Source organism: Alosa pseudoharengus, unplaced genomic scaffold (assembly GCF_046254945.1).
Source record: "Alosa pseudoharengus isolate Yale_2024_CS ecotype anadromous, Long Island Sound unplaced genomic scaffold, YU_APseudo_1.1 YU_APseudo_1.1_scf_7, whole genome shotgun sequence".
Taxonomy (NCBI): domain Eukaryota; kingdom Metazoa; phylum Chordata; class Actinopteri; order Clupeiformes; family Clupeidae; genus Alosa; species Alosa pseudoharengus.
Window position 1 is genome coordinate 21722347 of NW_027468859.1, and position 17003 is coordinate 21739349.

General features: G+C 42.4%; 1 protein-coding gene across 1 annotated transcript in view; it reads right to left on the reverse strand.

Moving 5' to 3' along the window:
* Nucleotides 1-3270, reverse strand: part of flrt2 (fibronectin leucine rich transmembrane protein 2) — a 31778-nt gene extending 28508 nt beyond the window's left edge. The window contains exon 1 of the mRNA XM_076271749.1: nt 2977-3270. The gene's annotated coding sequence lies outside the window, so the exon portion shown is untranslated. The remainder of the gene's footprint in view (nt 1-2976) is intronic.
* Nucleotides 3271-17003: the final 13733 nt, after the last annotated feature.

Genomic DNA, 17003 nt, shown 5'->3' on the forward strand with positions numbered 1-17003 from the left:
CAGTTAAATGAGTCTACTGTGAGTGGAGCAGAAAATGAGGAGTGTGTGTGTGTGTGTATGTGTGTGTGTGTGTGTGTGTGTGTGTGTGTGCGTGTGTGTGTGTGGTGGGGGTGCGTGCGGAGCAGGGCGGCCGGACTCGTGTTGGCAGCCCTTAGCTCCAGAGTGCTCTCTTGGCTGCCTTTTGGAACGGGCCAAAGCAAACAACAATGGCCGGTCCAGGCTTCACACAGCCGCCGTAAAAAACGTCCATCAGAATTCAGGCCCATCGCATGCTCGACTGTCTCTGGAGTGGCTCCTCTGCCAAGAGCAGATAAATGGTGCACCAGTCATCAATGGTCAAACGGACAAGGGGGAAAAAAATCAAAACCATAAAGTAAACACAAAAATTTGGCCATTTATTCTGAGAGCCTGAGCATGCCACATATGTCTGTTATACAGATGGTTGGTGGTGGCTCTGAACTTTTATAGTCTAAAACGGATAATTCCGTTCCTTAATTATGATTGTCTGAATTGCACTTCTGCTTTGTGTAGTGCCTAGCAACACCCTTTAGCTCACTGGAACCTATGGCCTCTTTGTGCTTATTGTTTTTCTGTGACATGTCAATCTCTCATTTTATTCTCATTGCTTTCCTGACTATTATACCCTCTATTTCAAGTAATAAAGTTTAGTTAGACATATGTAGTTGTTGCTTGGTAACTGTCATGGATGAAAAGCAAATTACCTGATTTTGATTTGGTAGATAGCGAGCGTGTGTAATAATTGAATGTAGAAGTGGATAAAGTAGATTCCCTTGTCTTTTTTAAAAACATTTTATGTGGTTGGTGCGCACAGCTATTAGAGTTTCAGTACATCCAGTAAAAACATATGGCTGCATTTGCCTTTAAATACTAAATACTTGGCTTGCATCAAGCCTGGAACCGTAGAAACTGTTATGAGCCATTAAATGATTTTCAACAGAGGCCCACTCAAGGCAGGCATAAATGTAGGCCCTCCATTTTCCCCCTTCAACAGGACCCTTCAGCGGCAGCAAGGCCCCTGCGCGTACAGGCGGGCACAGTGTTGGGGGAGCAAAGAGGAACAAACCTCTTCAGGTTGTGTGCTTCTGTCCTGTAGGTAACGGTCAGCTGCGGTGATTGATACTGGTGAGCAGAGGCCTTCCGCTGGTTTAAACAGAATTAATGCCCCCACCCAGCGCTTTAGCCTTAATTACATTAGCCTCTCTCTCCTCCTGCTCTGTTTGTTTTTGCTCTCCTCGCGGGAGGCATTGGCGGATGCCTCCGTCTCCTAATGGCTTGTCGGAGGGTGACTCTGGAGACTAAGCTTTGGCCGGCGTGCCCCTGCACCCCCACCACCACCACCGCCACCACCCCCCTCTCCACACCCCCGTACTGGAACAGTCGTACGCCTGTGTTGGCATTTCACCGCTCGACCCCACGCTCCCCTCTGCATATTTCAGCGGTGCCCTTGGGCCAGCGTCAGCCCCGAGACAACGTCTGATTCATGAGCCGACCTCTCGCTGGTCATCTGACTCAACACCAGAGAGAAAGAGAGAGAGAGAGAGAGTCTCAAAGGCAAGCTAGAATTCCACTACCTCCACAAAAGGTGTAGTATAAAATCATTGGGCTGTGGTAATTAAACACCTTTAGCAGAAACTGTCTCAACACAGCTGAGTAGTTGTTCTTCTTTCTGTAGCATTGCTGTGATCACAGTAGTGAAGCCTGTTTCATTCTAAAATAAATAAAGAAGTAAGAAATATGTTTTAAGAAAAATGCAGTTATTACTGATTCATCATTGGAATAGGTCTTCACAAAAGCTAAAAATTGGCCCATTTTGTGAAGCATTGAACTTCATTTTCTTTGTAAAAACAGAATATGTGATCACAGAAGTAATTTAGTAAATTAAATTTAAATTTAGTAAAAAACAAAACAAAAAAATGCTAAACATTTTCTACAACTTAAAAGCTGTCAATTCCAAAAAAGCGTACAGATGATGTTTTAGTTTGTTGCTGTGACACATCAAAGAGCTTATGTGTAAAGAAGTAATAATGTGCAAAAACTGAACAAATTAGTTATGAAGCAAATCACACAAACTGGGTCCATTGATATTTGGGGGGGATTACGTGACAACATTAAATCACATAAAGCTAAAAAGGCTTTTCTCTTTTCTCATGCCCTAAAAAGTCATATGTGTGTAAAGTAATTTTAGGGAAATAAAAACAAAATTTCTCCAACCTTACTACTGTAATTTTAATTGCCCCATTAACAACTTCAGTATATCAAAGTTCTCTCCAGTTTTAAAATCTTTCCTCAAATTAAAAAGGCAGTTTGGGGGCATCCTAAATGTTTTTAAATCTGGCGTGCTGATATTTTTGGATTTAACTGTGAGACACACACACACACACACACACACACACACACACACACACACACGTAAACATAAACATAAAAACACATACACAACCCAACCTGACAGCAATTGAGAGTAGTTCACTCCAAAAAAGTCAATGCCATGGAAGGGGGAAAAAACATGAGAATGTCTCAATAATTCATAAAAGCGGAGCATATCCAATTGTAGTGGTCCCAATTAAACTTTCAGAAGCCTATCCTCACTCTCACTCCCTACTCTCCCTCCGTCTCAATCCAGACCAGCTCCTCTTGTCAGGCAGCTTGGCCAGGTTTCGCCTCCTTCTTCCAACTCTTGTTTTTGCTCGACTTCATCTCTGATTGGCTTGATTATGATTGCAGTGATTATGCGCGGCTCTCGCCATGGCTCTGTGCTTAGTGCCTCTCCGAGTCACAGACGCAGCATAAGGCGGTGGCTCAGCACTCTCTCAACTTCTAGAAAACCACTCTCTCTATCATTCTTTCCTCCTTCTGTTTCTTCCTCCCCCTCTCCCCCCATCCCCTCTGTTTGTGTTGTCTGTCTCAGCGTCATTCCCCATGCTCAAAGACGATCATTAAATGACAGGCACTTACCTTGCAGAGCGTGGCGTTTCGGGCAGGGAGGTCAGAAGGAAGAGCACGGTCTCCCGCTGTTAGGAATGCGCCAGCCAGCCGCACGCAGACGACATGGGCGAGAGGAGGGAGACTCGTTAACTTTGAAGAGGAGCGAGAGCGGGCGGTGAGGGGGGGGGGAGCGGTAGCAGGCAGGCAGGAAGACAGGACAGGGGAAAAGGGGAGTGGAGCGGGCGGTGGGGAGGATGAGGGGGGGGGGTGTGTGCAACGCTCGGACATCGAAGAGGTAAACGAGCAGATGACCGGGCGGTGATCTGCGCGATCCACACCTACGCCGCTTCCTCCCCCGTCCTCCTGGCACGAATGCGTGTATGAGTGTGCAACTTAACCCCCGAGCGACCGATGCAACCGGTTTCTTCGGCAAGCCGACTTCTCTCTAACTTTTGCCTTTTCCTCCCGTTCTTCTTTCTCTCTCTCTCTCTCTCTCTCATTCGCTCCTCTTTTTTCTTCCTTTTCTCTTTTTTTTCTTAACGATGAAATCCACCCCTGACAATGAGCTCAGCGTTGGGGAGTCAGGTTTCAGGCAATGGGAGCTGAGAGAGAGGAGCAGAGCGCGTCTCACAGGAATTCCAGCAAAAGGGCTTAAGGCAGGAAAAGAGGAGCAGGAGGAGGTCACCGGGTGACTCTCACAGAACAAAGACAGAGTTATAGGGGCCAGGGGTCAGCCATGCACCGAGGACCACTCCAAGGAGTACAGGGGCTGACTGAGAGATTTGAAGGCCCCCAGGGGCCCAAGGACATTAAAGTTAGCACGCCCCCACAGGGGCTGTAAGCATCAGCTTCTTGGAAAAACCTGCCAAGTGGGTACAGTCCTGTGAAAGTGTTTCAGTGTCCTCACTGTTTTGAGTAGCTTTTAGAAAAGTCGGTTGGGTTGAGAGATGCCATTCCTGGCTAATTCTCTTGCCTCACGCTGGTTCGGCCTCATTGTAATTCCATCAGGGCAGTCACATTTATTTCTTTCCTTTTCAGCCTGTGTACTTAATTCTCTCAGAGTCGGTGTGTGCAGTAATTGCCAGTTCCAGTACTAAGTCGTGCCTGCAATTTTTTCTTCACGAGGTGGGCTTAAGAAAATGTGATGATTCATGTCTCACCTACCCCCCCCCCCCCCATGCACACACACCCCTCTCCTGATAAACTATAAACTTCAGCAGCAGTTGATTTATGCCACAGCAGAATCCAATAAACTTTGCTTACAAAAGCGGACAGGCTCTGCAGAACATGTGCACGTTCCTAACGTTTTATGTTTTCAAAGCTCAAGGCAATGTGAGAGGAACTGGTTTGTTTTTATTATTTTTTGCTTTTTTTCTCTTTGAGAAGTTAACATCCTCTCACTGAGCGAGCCCTGTAATATCCAGCTGTATCCATCAGTGTGAATACAAACATTATAAGGTGTTTTTGGTCCACGCAGCTCATTTCTCCGCTAGTTAAATTATTAAAAAAGAGAAGAAAATTAATCAACAGAGTGGTGGTTTACTGAAAAATAGATGATATCATGCAGTTATGAGGTGCTATGAGAAGAAATTGTGCTTCTGGCTTTTTGTTTGTTCTGTGCGTTGTTTTCCCTTTTTTTTTCCTTTCCCAGTTTTTTTGGCTGTTTACTCTTCTTGGCGCTGGCTCCTTGGCTTTGAACTGCCAGCATCTTGCTGAGCCTTTGGGAATGTGTGGCCTCTATTAGAGACAGGAAGTGTGCGAATGAGCACTCGAGGCGAACATCTCAGGAATCTTGATCCCTTTTCCCCCCTCGTGGCGTTTTTCTTTTTTTTTTCTTCTTCTCACCGGTGTGGCCAACTAATCGCCCGGCTCGTGTTGATATCCTCATGTCTCTCCACTCCTCTCCCCTCTTCCTGGAATGTGGTGTCGGTGTGTGCTGGAGCTATGTTTGCCCAGATGAGAGTGTTTGTGTGTGTATGAGTGTGTGTGTGTGTGTGTGTGTGTGTGTGTGTGTGGGCACACCCTCACAGGCCCGTTCCTATGGGAACGCCATGATAGCGAGCAGCTTGTTGTGTTCCTTGGCGATGTTGCTGGCTGAGGCCTGACAGCCTCACGGCAGTTCTGCTGTTTTGAATTAAACCAGATATACAACGAATGTTAGTTTTACCCCCCATCTCCTCCACCCAGCCTTGCCTTTTGCTCTAACTTCAAGTCTTTTTACGCTTTCATAACAGGGTTAAAAAAGGTAAACTACATCATGTATCATAACCAAATAAATAGCTTTAGTGGGATTAATATGCATGTTATTAATTACATAAACTTTTAGCTAAAGAGGCCCAGAGTGTCCGATGGGAATTTCACAGTGCAGTGTTCTGAAAAATCGGAACAGCTTGCGGTTCAGAGTAAGGTTGATGAATTGATAATTAATGACTGAATTAACATTTCTTTATGTCTCATTACCCATGCCTGCATTGGAACGCTAGCTTGAAGCATGACCCATGCGATAATAACCGTGAATTATAATTGCTATGGAGCACTTCAGCCGCAGACTGCAGGGACCCAAACTGTAGCTTGAAGAGGAGGGTTTCTCTCAGAAAACTAGTCAGCTAGAGAAAGTGTGCCATTTGTATCTACTCGTTTCTTGGCAATTAAAGATGCTGTAAGTAATGTTGGGATTTCATGCTGGCTTCTGACAGAATTTAGTAGAACTCTCACCCCTCCCCATTTATACTCTCAAAATATGCAAAATAATTGGTGAGCAGGAATGTCTGTCTCATTGGAATTGTCCTGATTGGTTGACAGATAAAGATCATGTCAAGATTTATTTGTATAAGTGTTATAATTAATTTTCTATTTTTACCCACGGCTTAGGAGATAACTAGAAACTATTTTAGGCACGTTAACCTGCTGATAGATGTTTGACCTAAAATATAATGTAAGTGTCATATTTCAAGATCATCTCATGTTATCACCAAAATAGTCAAGTTTTTACCTTTCAAAATGTTCATCCTTAAAATGTTATTTCTTAAAGAGGGCAAAGCACACTTTTCCCTATTTGACATCTCAACCAGCTCTGTCAACTTTTTCCATTGAGTGAAAGCTGCCATAAATGTTTATTCTGTTCTCTAGTCTGGTGAAAATATATATATATATACAGTATATATATATATACTGTATAACTGTATATATTGGGCAGTCTGCAGTACGCCAAAAACTAGCATAGATCAAGTCAACAAGCAGGAAGGAGACTATGAGGAGACAGCCCCAGTGGTTTGGGTGCGGTACCACTTGTCTGCTTTCGGGCCCATCTAAAACTTCATCTTCATGTTGTTTATGTGCCAAAGTTATCACCTTAGTGTAGCACTCTTGAATGTGCCAAACTATTTCAGGTAATCATCTCTTGCTTACCACTTTTCCCGATGAGAAGGCTCTATTCTCAAGAGTGTTTCACTCTGAGGGCTTTTCTAGGGAGACTGATGTCTTTTATGGTGAGTGTCTGACCAAGAAGCAAGCGCTCTTCAGCTACAGTAAGTCGCTAAGGGTTTGCCATGGTGACATGGTGAGGAGGCACTGTGGCTGTCTCTGGATTATCTTATAATTTCACAGCTGTGCATGTGGTATCTTAAATTAAGCTCTAATATGTCAGAAAGACGAAATCCCTCAATTACTTTCTCAAGTCGTTGTTTATGGTAAAATGTCCGCTCTGTGACTTTTTTACGAGAACACAATTTTAAAATGTGGTTTCGGTTCATTTAGTTTTTCTTTTTAAGCTGTTTCTCTTCGCCTAACCATCAATCTTTGACGCTCCGTAAAAACCTTGAGTTTTTTTTTTAACTCCTCCTGGTGCATGGATGCTGTTTGCATGCAAGTTTGGAAGACCTTTGAACAGTCCAAGACATCGACCTCAAAATCCATGACCTCCACAGACTGCTCATTGAGACTCAACTCAACTCAGCATGGTCTCTCAGGCCTGCGATCTTTATGTGAAATGTAGGAGACCGCAGCACATATTTCCGAAGGTTCTGAGCAGTGAATAAACAGATTGATCTGTCGCTGATGGCAAACACCTCAGAGGGCTTGGCGAGCTTCATGCATAAATGGGAATTCCTTTCATGTCACTGTTTTGATTTTTTTTTGTTGCCATTATGCATTTAGAGAGAGAGAGAGAGAGATAGAGAGAGAGAAAGAGAGAGAAAAGAAAACCCCTCACACAAACTGAGCTACAGTTGGAAACATGAAATTAAAGTGCACGTATCTTGTGCAAACGACTACCTCTCTTTATGCTGTTTTGATTCCCAAATGAAAAACATATTCCAGGAAACCCTGACAGGCCTCTTGCTGTGTGCACATGGGCCCTCCTTCTCCAAGCCCCCCACCCATACCAGCCCAGCATAGGGCTGAATGCTGTGCCGATCGGAATGGCTGGGTAATTACATCATTTGGAAGCGGCATGAAAGCACTTTACGGGCATAAGTAACTGAAATGTTTTATTGCTCGCAGAATTGCCAATTAACAAGCAACACCTGGAACACAGAGCCGCAGTTAAAATGGCAGCCTCCTCTGGACAGAACTTGGAGACGTTCTTGCTTCACCCCCACGTAACAAATCCCCTTGAGCTTGTTTTTCTTTCCAGGCCTTTATTTCTGAACTGCTCATTTTCTCTCTCTCTCTCTCTCTCTCTCTCTCTCTCTCTCTCTCTCTCTCTCTCTCTCTCTCTCTCTCTCTCGCTCTCTCTTTTTTCAGAGTCTGTTAAAAGTCACCAACAATGCACCTTCACATTCAGTCACACAGATCATAAGTCATCGCCTGGTGTCCCCGTTACACAATTAATAAAGCCTGTTTCCTGGGGAGAGTGTATGGCATGGGTACAAAACAAACTTGTTCAGGGCATGCTACTGAGAAGAAAAACACACATCTCTCTATCCTTTTTCTCTCAGCCTTGATCACTCCATCTTTCTTGTATACACACACACAAATGGCACACCTTGAATGCAGTCAAACTTGTCATCCACTGGCCTTTTGATACATGCCCTCGCTGAGCTTGACTTCCTTCAGTTATGGTGTGTGGATTAAGCTCATCTCATAGAGCAGTGGCACTGTGGAACGGTCACCACACCCTCCGGCATCCATGTTGGAAAGGGCCATAAACTATGTGAGCCAAAGATTGGATTAAAATATCCTGGGGTGCCATGGCGACACCATGGTTGACCAGGCTGACTGCTACGGCTCGCCGGAGACGGGCAGGGCAGTCAGAGTCAGAGCAGTGACTGAAAAAAACGTCCAAAATATACTTTTTAAAAATAATCTTTTTTTTAAAGAAAAACAAGTGTACCTGTTTTTACAGTTTGCTTTTTAAGCAGATCCTTCAACTCTGTGAAAGCTATGCAGAGGAAAAGCCAAGATTTTATCCCCCTTGCACACCCACCCCACCTCCTGTGTTACAAGAGGGCTGTATTTTCATGCTGAAGGTTCCAAGTCTCCAAATTCAAACATGTTACTCAGCACCAGATGCCCTTGCTTTTTGCATAAAATACCCAATCTGGCTGTGGTTAAGTTTAACACGCGTTCTTGTTAAACCTGTACCAGAGCAACTTTTCCTTGATCCAGCATCAAGTTTCCTAAATATTCATGTTTGGATGAAATATTTCAATCAAGTATTATTTACAAAAAAAGGGAGAGAGAGAGAGAGAGAGAGAGACAGAGGTCGACTTGGCCCCCTGTCCAACAGAAAACAACATGTCAAGAATAACCAGACCATTGCAGCAACTCCACCTGTGGTTGGCTACAAGTTGCCAAAGCTGTTCGGTTAAAAATGATATCCATTTGAGTCATTGAAATATTTATAGATGCAGCCGGCCCTCTGTGAGAGTATTATGTGTCTAAAATAGGCATCGTAGCACAGGGCAGGTCTTTTGTCCCCTCGTGGACAGTTAGCCTCACTTGAACTGGATTCAGGGCTGCAATAAATAAGTCAGTGGACTACACTGTACTACAGTGTATGGAATTATAAATGAAATATTGAATAATATATTGATGAAAATACAATGTGAAGAATAGAAAATTACTGTGTGTAGATTTGAAGATTGATAGATAGATAGATAGATAGATAGCCTACATACATACACACAAATGTACATACACATACGCAGTAACGTTATGAGTTGCTCTTGTGCTTTTGCAAAGCACTTTGTGACTTTTGTCTATAACCCTAGCCTATGAATAAAATTGTCTTACTTAAAACACACGAAAACACACTATTGGCAAAAGCAGGTTCTTCACACACACATCTTTAGTCTGATTCCCCTCCATACTCGTGTATGATCTGTCTTTTTTACCTACCCCTCCCTCTCTCTTTCTCTCTCTCTCTCTCTCTCCCTGTTCATTATGTATACAGAACCATGAATGAGGGGCCTACATGTGAAGGTAGCCCGAGGGAGCCTGCAGGACAAGAGCATGGCACTCGAGGGCCATGAGTTGTCGTCTGCCCGTTTTCATTATGCCAGCCTCCCGTGCCACCTGAGCCTTATCCAGGTGTGTAAATTGAACCAGTTCCTACAGCCCCGTGAGTGTAGTGTTCTAGTTAGAGAGAAGGTGCTTCAGTTCGAGATGAATAGCAATGGCCCATTGGGACGGGTGATGGACGGTACAAAAAAAGGCTTGTGTATGAAGAAGGGGAGGGGGGTGCTCTGAGGTTGTTTTCACTGAGGGCTTTGTCAGTGAAGAGCAATGTTATGCAGAGTGGTTTTGGTACAGGGGTGTGAATTATTTTTTTTGCAAATTACAATGAACTAATAATGCTTCATTTCCTTTTTACATGTGGTGTGAACACATGCATACCTCCACACAATCAATGCAATGAGAAAAAAAAAAAATATATTAAAAAAAATAATAACTACTAACTATTTATTGTTCTTATGCATTCCTCATGAGTTGACAGCACTTTCAATCTCGTTGTACCTTTGCAAAAAGTGTCAATGACAATAAAGACTATCTATCTATCTATCTATCTATCTATCTATCTATCTATCTATCTATGTTTCAATCAGCAAATACCACACTGACATAAAATGAGTCACCTGTTGATTCCAATTTAAAGTAGCCTACAGAGCCATTTGAAGTTTCCTCTATGGAAAGTAACTTTTTATGTTACACGTTAATTTTATTTACAGTACTCACATTATTTACTCATATTACACTCACATTCCTCCCCTTAGTTTCAACGAGTTCGAAGTGTGAATACCTTCATCCCTCAGAAGTTAGCGTTGGCTGTGTCTCGCTTGATTGCTCTTCATTGCCACCAGCCTCTGTCACGTACCGTGTGGAGCTATTATTGCACCTCATGCTACCAGCCTATCATGTAGGCTGCTGTGTGGAGCTCGTGCCTATTGAGCAAGTGCGCAGCTGAGAAAGCAGCGTATCCTGGCTGGAAAGGTTCAGCATCAGCTGTGCAGAGGTCATTGGTTCAGGTGATCCTGGAGTTGAGATGCCACTATCCTCTCAAAGATTTTAGGTAAATGGCAGATTGGAGATCTATAGTCATTTAAGTCAATAGGATTCAGTCCAGGTTTTTTCAGAGTTGGTCTGACAATAGCAGTTTGTGAATAGCAGTCATGAAGAATGGATAATGCCAATTGTAAGACGTGTGAATTATTGAGGTTATCAACAGGGCAATACGTGGCACATCATAACCAAGCTTGTTAGAAGAGGTTTCAGCTGACTGGTGGAGGAATTGCACTTACTGATGATGAGACCAGAGTTGCAACTTTGAGCTGGGAGACTGAACTCACAAATAGCATTGATTTATGGCTATTCAAATAGCATTGGATTTATGGCTATTCATGGAGAATGGTTCTTTTAGTTCAATGATTGCCGTTCTTGGTGAATTGTTTTAGTTTTTCCATGATAAAGTTCAAGAAGGCAAACTGGCGTTTTGATGGAGTTGATAGTGTTATCAGGTGGTTTAAGTAATCCATCTACAGTGGAAACGAGAGCCCTGGTGTATATATATATATATATATATATATATATACATATTAGGGTGGTCCTTATTTTTCAACTTTTAAAAGTTCATGCTCTCACCCCACCAATATGTTTGAATAAATAAAAATAAATGTTTTAAAATGTTATCAATATTAATCAATATTTAGAGGTTGCTCAAAGCCTTTGAAGTTTAATACATACTGTGCAGAGTGCATATTCAGGATTTTTTGCGTATTATGTGATACAATGTGCTAGCATGTATAATTGTTTAATAATACAGTATGCTTATGGCAGCAATGTTCTTACTTAGTTCTGAAATCAACATCCTGTCATTATGTCATACTGTACAAGTCTTTTTGGCTTGTTTGTTTGTTTCTTTCTATGATGTATTATGTTGTTTACCACACTACCACAGTGTCTGTGTTATTAAACATATTATTGCATTTTATTTTGTTGTGCGTTCTTAAATGGTAAAAGTTCTGCAAAAATTAGCCGATTCCGGAAATATTCAAAGGCCTTGAGCAACCTCTAGATATTGTAGGAGCAATTAAAAATGCATTGTGTTTTTATTGATATCCTAACACATTTAGGGGGTGAGAGTTAAACATTAAAAAAAAAAAAATGACCCCATATAAGGACCCTAATATATATGTATATGTGTGTACAGTATACTGTGGGTATATATACTGAAGAATATGCTCAGAGTACAGAGTATACAAGTCTTTTTTTAGCTGCTCCAGACACTGATCTATGGACTTGGTGCAGAGTGAACAAATGAAACAGTCAGTGTGTTCAGGGGTGAAAGACTGTTCAGCGCTGCAAGCATGAGGATGTTGTCATAGCCAACTAGATCCACCAATAAAGCATTAGGAGCATAGGAAGTGAGTTCCTCTGGCTTCACCTTTTTGACATTGCAATATGACATCACTCTCTGAACTTTTAATTTGAGGTGTTTGAATAGCACACCTTTGTGATCCGAGATGGGCAGTTCAGATGGGATTGTGATCCAAGATGGGCAGTTCAGCAGTAGGCTAGCCTACTAAAATTGCTAGGTGAAATACCAGAGCAGCAGACCTTGACCATATTTGATGGTTAAGGTGGTCTGACTCTGCAGTACCACAACAATATAGGTGAAGGTCGTTTGTTTGACATCCAGCAGTTCAAAGGAGGGTTGATCACAGTGAGTGGTGTAAGTTTAACATTCCCGCTATAGTGCAGTCCAGAGAGATGGAATAGGCCTAATAAGCTAATAAGATAATTCACTAACTCGAGACTCATCATGGATATAACACAGGTTTTAGGTGGCTAGGCGGCTGTAGGTGGGTGTGCGTACCATAGCATTCATTCCTGCTGGCGCCCCTGGTAGGATGTAGGCCTAATATAAACTGTGAGAAGGCCTAGGCCTATACTTGCAAACTGTGAGAAGGCCTAGGCCTATACTTGCATTATTGAGCCACACTCACACACTATGCAAGTTTTTTAGCTTAATTTACCTTAATTAAACAGCTTCAGAGTCATTAGAATGGTTATATGACTTTTTTCGGGTTGGAGTTTCTCAGACATTCGTCATGACAGAGCCAGCAAAAAAGAAGCAAAAACCGAGAAAACAGTAAGGAAATTGCCAATACTGCATAGTTTACCTTTAAACGTGTTTTGGATGTCATCCCAATGACTAATATCGTTTCCTGTGTACTGTAGACTCACTCAATAAATAGCCAGGCCATTAGTAATAGGGCCTCAGTAGTATTAAACAAAGCAGAGCAATATGATGATACTTCTGTAAAGGTCACAAAACATTATTGATCTGGAGACTAGACATTGATATGGAGTGCACAGTGATGTGAAGTATGAAATGATAGAGGTACAGTATGACTAACTGACTGTCCCTCTAAGAATCCTCCCCCTTCAGCTATAGGCTGTAACACACACACACACACACACACACACACACACACACACACACACACACACACACACACACACACACACACACCACACTCATTTTGTGTATACCCGGTGGTTGGCAGTAGTACAGTGGCAAGCACGGGTATACACAGCTCATTTGCCGACAGGCCCACTCAAAATGATTTACATTTTAAAATGCTGCTCAACAACAAGTTCTCTGTGAGACTTAACCCGCCATGTCATATGACCAATTTACTCCTCAGAAAGAAATGTGCACACTATCCACTAAGAACGGGTGGCGACAGATGCCGAACGACTGCCAACTGGGCTGGAGTGAGCCGGACTTCAAGTTTTGAGTTTCCTCTAACAACGGCTTTTCTCATCTAAAAAGAGAGAACCTTTCCCCCGAAGTCATCCCTATGTTTATTAACACTGGAGAAGGAAACATTTTCCATTACCTGGAGCTGCCTGAGTTAATCCTATGTAAACACACAGAGATGGAAAAAAGTATCCCAACCACCATTTTACACTCCTTTTTTTTCTCTGTGTAACTTTTACGACAGGTAGCATATTGTTTCAGTGTGTCTGCACCTGGTACTATGCATTGCTTATAGTATAACATAAATAGAATGGCAACAACTAATATGTTCAACCCCCCTCTGAATGAATTCACTTCAGGTTTGACAGAATAACAGTAGGCAGAGGAAGAGCAAAAAAGATGGAGAGAGAGAGAGAGAGAGAGAGAGAGAGAGAGAGAGAGAGAGAGAGCAAGTACCTTCCTGAGACATTGTTTTTGCATTTGGCTGGGTGCCGTCTCTCCGTTATGCTCCGTGTCCTGTGTTTCCAGAGATGGGTTTCCCCCCCTCGGCTGAGTACCAGCTGTTGAACGGATCATTCCCAAAACGGCCCCTCAGCTGCCGCTCTGGCTCCAAAAGTAGGGGATGACCAGGCAACTGGCTGTCCATTATTCCAACACCAGCCGTCCCACGGGGACTGAATTTGTCCCAGATATACCACCCCCTGTACAAGAAGAAGGGCTGCCATGTAGAACCAATCAATGGTATCGGGTTCTATGATCCGCAATGAAGTCATTTATGGGCCATGCCTTTGTGGTGTCCATTATCGTGAACAAGAACCAGCGAGCTTAGTCAGTGTCCTGCGGAATGCTAATACTCTGAGCATGTGATAAAATAGGTAGTCTGCATATCTCTTTGTGGAGCTATTTTTTTACAAGCCATGCCATAACTATAGGCTTATTGTGAGTGTAGGGCATGCCTGTGGTGGAGTTTTGACTTATAGGTGAAGTCTCAGAAGCCATTTGAGGACTAAATTTCATGGGCTTTAAATGGCATGCAGTGCACAGTAGTGACTCGATGGTTTAACTGAACCATAGGTCGGTCAGTGTCCAGTATCAAATAAAATGTCAGTCTCTGAGTTCCTTGCCCTCGTAATATTCACTGTACTGTTTTGCGATGGAATAGAACCATTGTGCATTCTTCTGTTTTTTATAGGGGGTTGGAGGGGATGGGAAGGGGTGTTTTTACTTTTGTCGCCATTAGTCACTTCAAAAGTAATCACCGTTATTGTACCTGAATACTGATGTCATGGCTCTAGAGTGCACTCTCTCCACGGCTATAAGACGGTGGCCTGTCGCCTGTTACATTATTATGTGGGCAGTTCATTTGTGAGACTGAGAAATTACTTATTATCCAAACAGTACGCATTTTCTCTCTTCTTTCTCCCTCTCCCTGTCTTGCTCACAAAACCACATGTTGCCTTGGTTGCTATCAAGATGATGTGACACAGAACTCACAGAGCTTCATTTTTTAAGTAATTTACTGTTCCGCAAACTTGGCTAAAAGAAGTACATTTTGGCACACATCTGATCAACGTAGATATTGTTGATTAGGAGTTACCCTGAAGCAGCACATTACAATATGACAGTCTCTCCCCAGAATGTAGGGATGGCAGCTTCACAAGCCTGCGCGAGATTGACAAGTTTGGAGAAGCTGAATGAGCTAATTGTCCATCTGTCAGTGGCTCATTGCAGGCAAGGTTGCCTTAGGGTGTGAAAGTGTCTGAACCCTCTGTTCTGTGAGCTCAACTGTTACCAACCCGCTGGAAGACTTTCATGAACTGAAGGCATTCATTCATGTCCATTCACAATCCCCTTAATCACCACAGCACTTGAACTTCATTTTTCCCCCATCATTTCAAAGCACTGTCTTTGTTTCACATGCCCCTCTGTCTATCACCCTGTCTATCATATGTTGCTCTACTGACCCGGTTGTGAGTGATCTCAAGATCTTTACTGACACCCGTGCCAAAAATGCAGCGACCGCAAAACCACATCACGCCATTCCAGATGTACCTCAGTGTCGTTTCACGTAGTGTTTTGCTCTGTGAGGTGACGGGTTAATTTTAGGTTTCAATGGCTATTGTATCGAGTTTCTGCTCTGTGCTGAAAGGTGCTCAGGAAAAGTGACGTCTGGATATCGGTGAGAACTGAAGTGGCTCAGATATTTCGCTGGGGGCACTTTCACCTTCCGAACATGAGTTGCATTTTTGTGTGATTGCATAAACCCGCAAAGGAACAAAAAGGTCCTTTGTGGGTAACATGAGCAATTAACTCCTGATGAATCTTGACATGTATGGCCGCCCTATATGATCCAAAAAGGGTTTGGGGGTCATTTTAACCTGTGCTTTTCAGAAGAAGTTATATTGTATTTCTACTCACTTGTACTGTAGTTTTTTTTTTTTTTAATTTCCAAATGTATTTGTTATGTTTGTTTACATTTATGTTTCTTAGTGACTTACAATGACATCAATAGATATTACATTGTAACATTGAAAATTACAGTGTAGGCCCTATAGTGTATTCATATGGCGTGAAAAAAAACTGTTAAAAGACTAAATAGAACTGAACAGAATTATAACAATTCAGCAGATAGTGTTGGCTTTTGTATAGCTGTTGACCTTAAAAATTTCTGTTTTTTATCCATTGTGGAGTCACTATTGAAGTAACTAGCATTGGCTTTTGTGATTGACAGTCACTTAGTTTCTGAAGGTGGTAGAGTAGAAGCATAGACTATATACAGTCTATGAGTAGAAGTGATAACATTTCACATGTTGGTCTCCAACTTCAGGGCAGGGCTTGCATTCTGTGCAAACAAGTCTGATCCTGTGTTGAACTAACACTTCTATGCTGGCTTTACATTTTCTGTTTCTCATGAAGCTGTATGGTTTAGTAAGAAAGTAAGGAAATCATCCACCCCCCCCCCCTCATCTGTACTTCATTAAACTAGTGTTTGCTTTCACACCGTAGTATGTGCAGTCTCTTTACACGTGGTTTAATGTACCACCTGACCTTCCAGTGAGCTGGTGTGCAGATTGAGAATATCCTGTGTGTGAACGTGAGTGCAACCATTGATGTATACCACAGTCTTGTGTCACTGACTGGGCCATGGGGTAGATTTATTTTTTTACACTTATGGAATCACAATTTAAAGTAGTGAAATGTAATACAATTTTGTTGGCTGATGAAAAGCAATTGGCTACCAGACCAGTTAATTTGGTTTCTTTCAGCTCCTCTTTGCTTTAAGAGCTTTTATCCCATGCTGAAAGTCTGTCTGCTACTTCATAAGTCATACTCGATTGCCTTATCTTGCATCTACTCAAATTGTATTAAGCATTTCTACTTTTGCGCTTGGGTAAACAATTTAGAGATTTCTAATCTACTGTGCTGGAAACAAATTGTAGGCAGAGTGTTTAAGTGAAGCTCTTTTTTTTCTGGTGTAAACACATTTTCTCAGTTACACAGAAATACTTGCTCGTGCGCGCTCGCACACACACACATACACACACACACACACACACACACACACACACACTTACTGAATGTATTCAGATTACTTTATGTATCTTTCAGGACTAATAGGTTTGCCACAAAAAGGGAAAAAAGCAGAATATTAATATTCATGTCACTGGATGCTTCTCTCTGAAACATATGCACTATAAGTAATCATAGGCTATATACAATCTGCCTTTGTATAATTACCAAACACCATGTTGTATTACAGTATAATGCATTATATGTACACAGCAAATATGTCTTTATGAGTCAACATGTCTTGCAGTGACAAGGTTGCAAACTAATGGAAATGTGGCCCCTC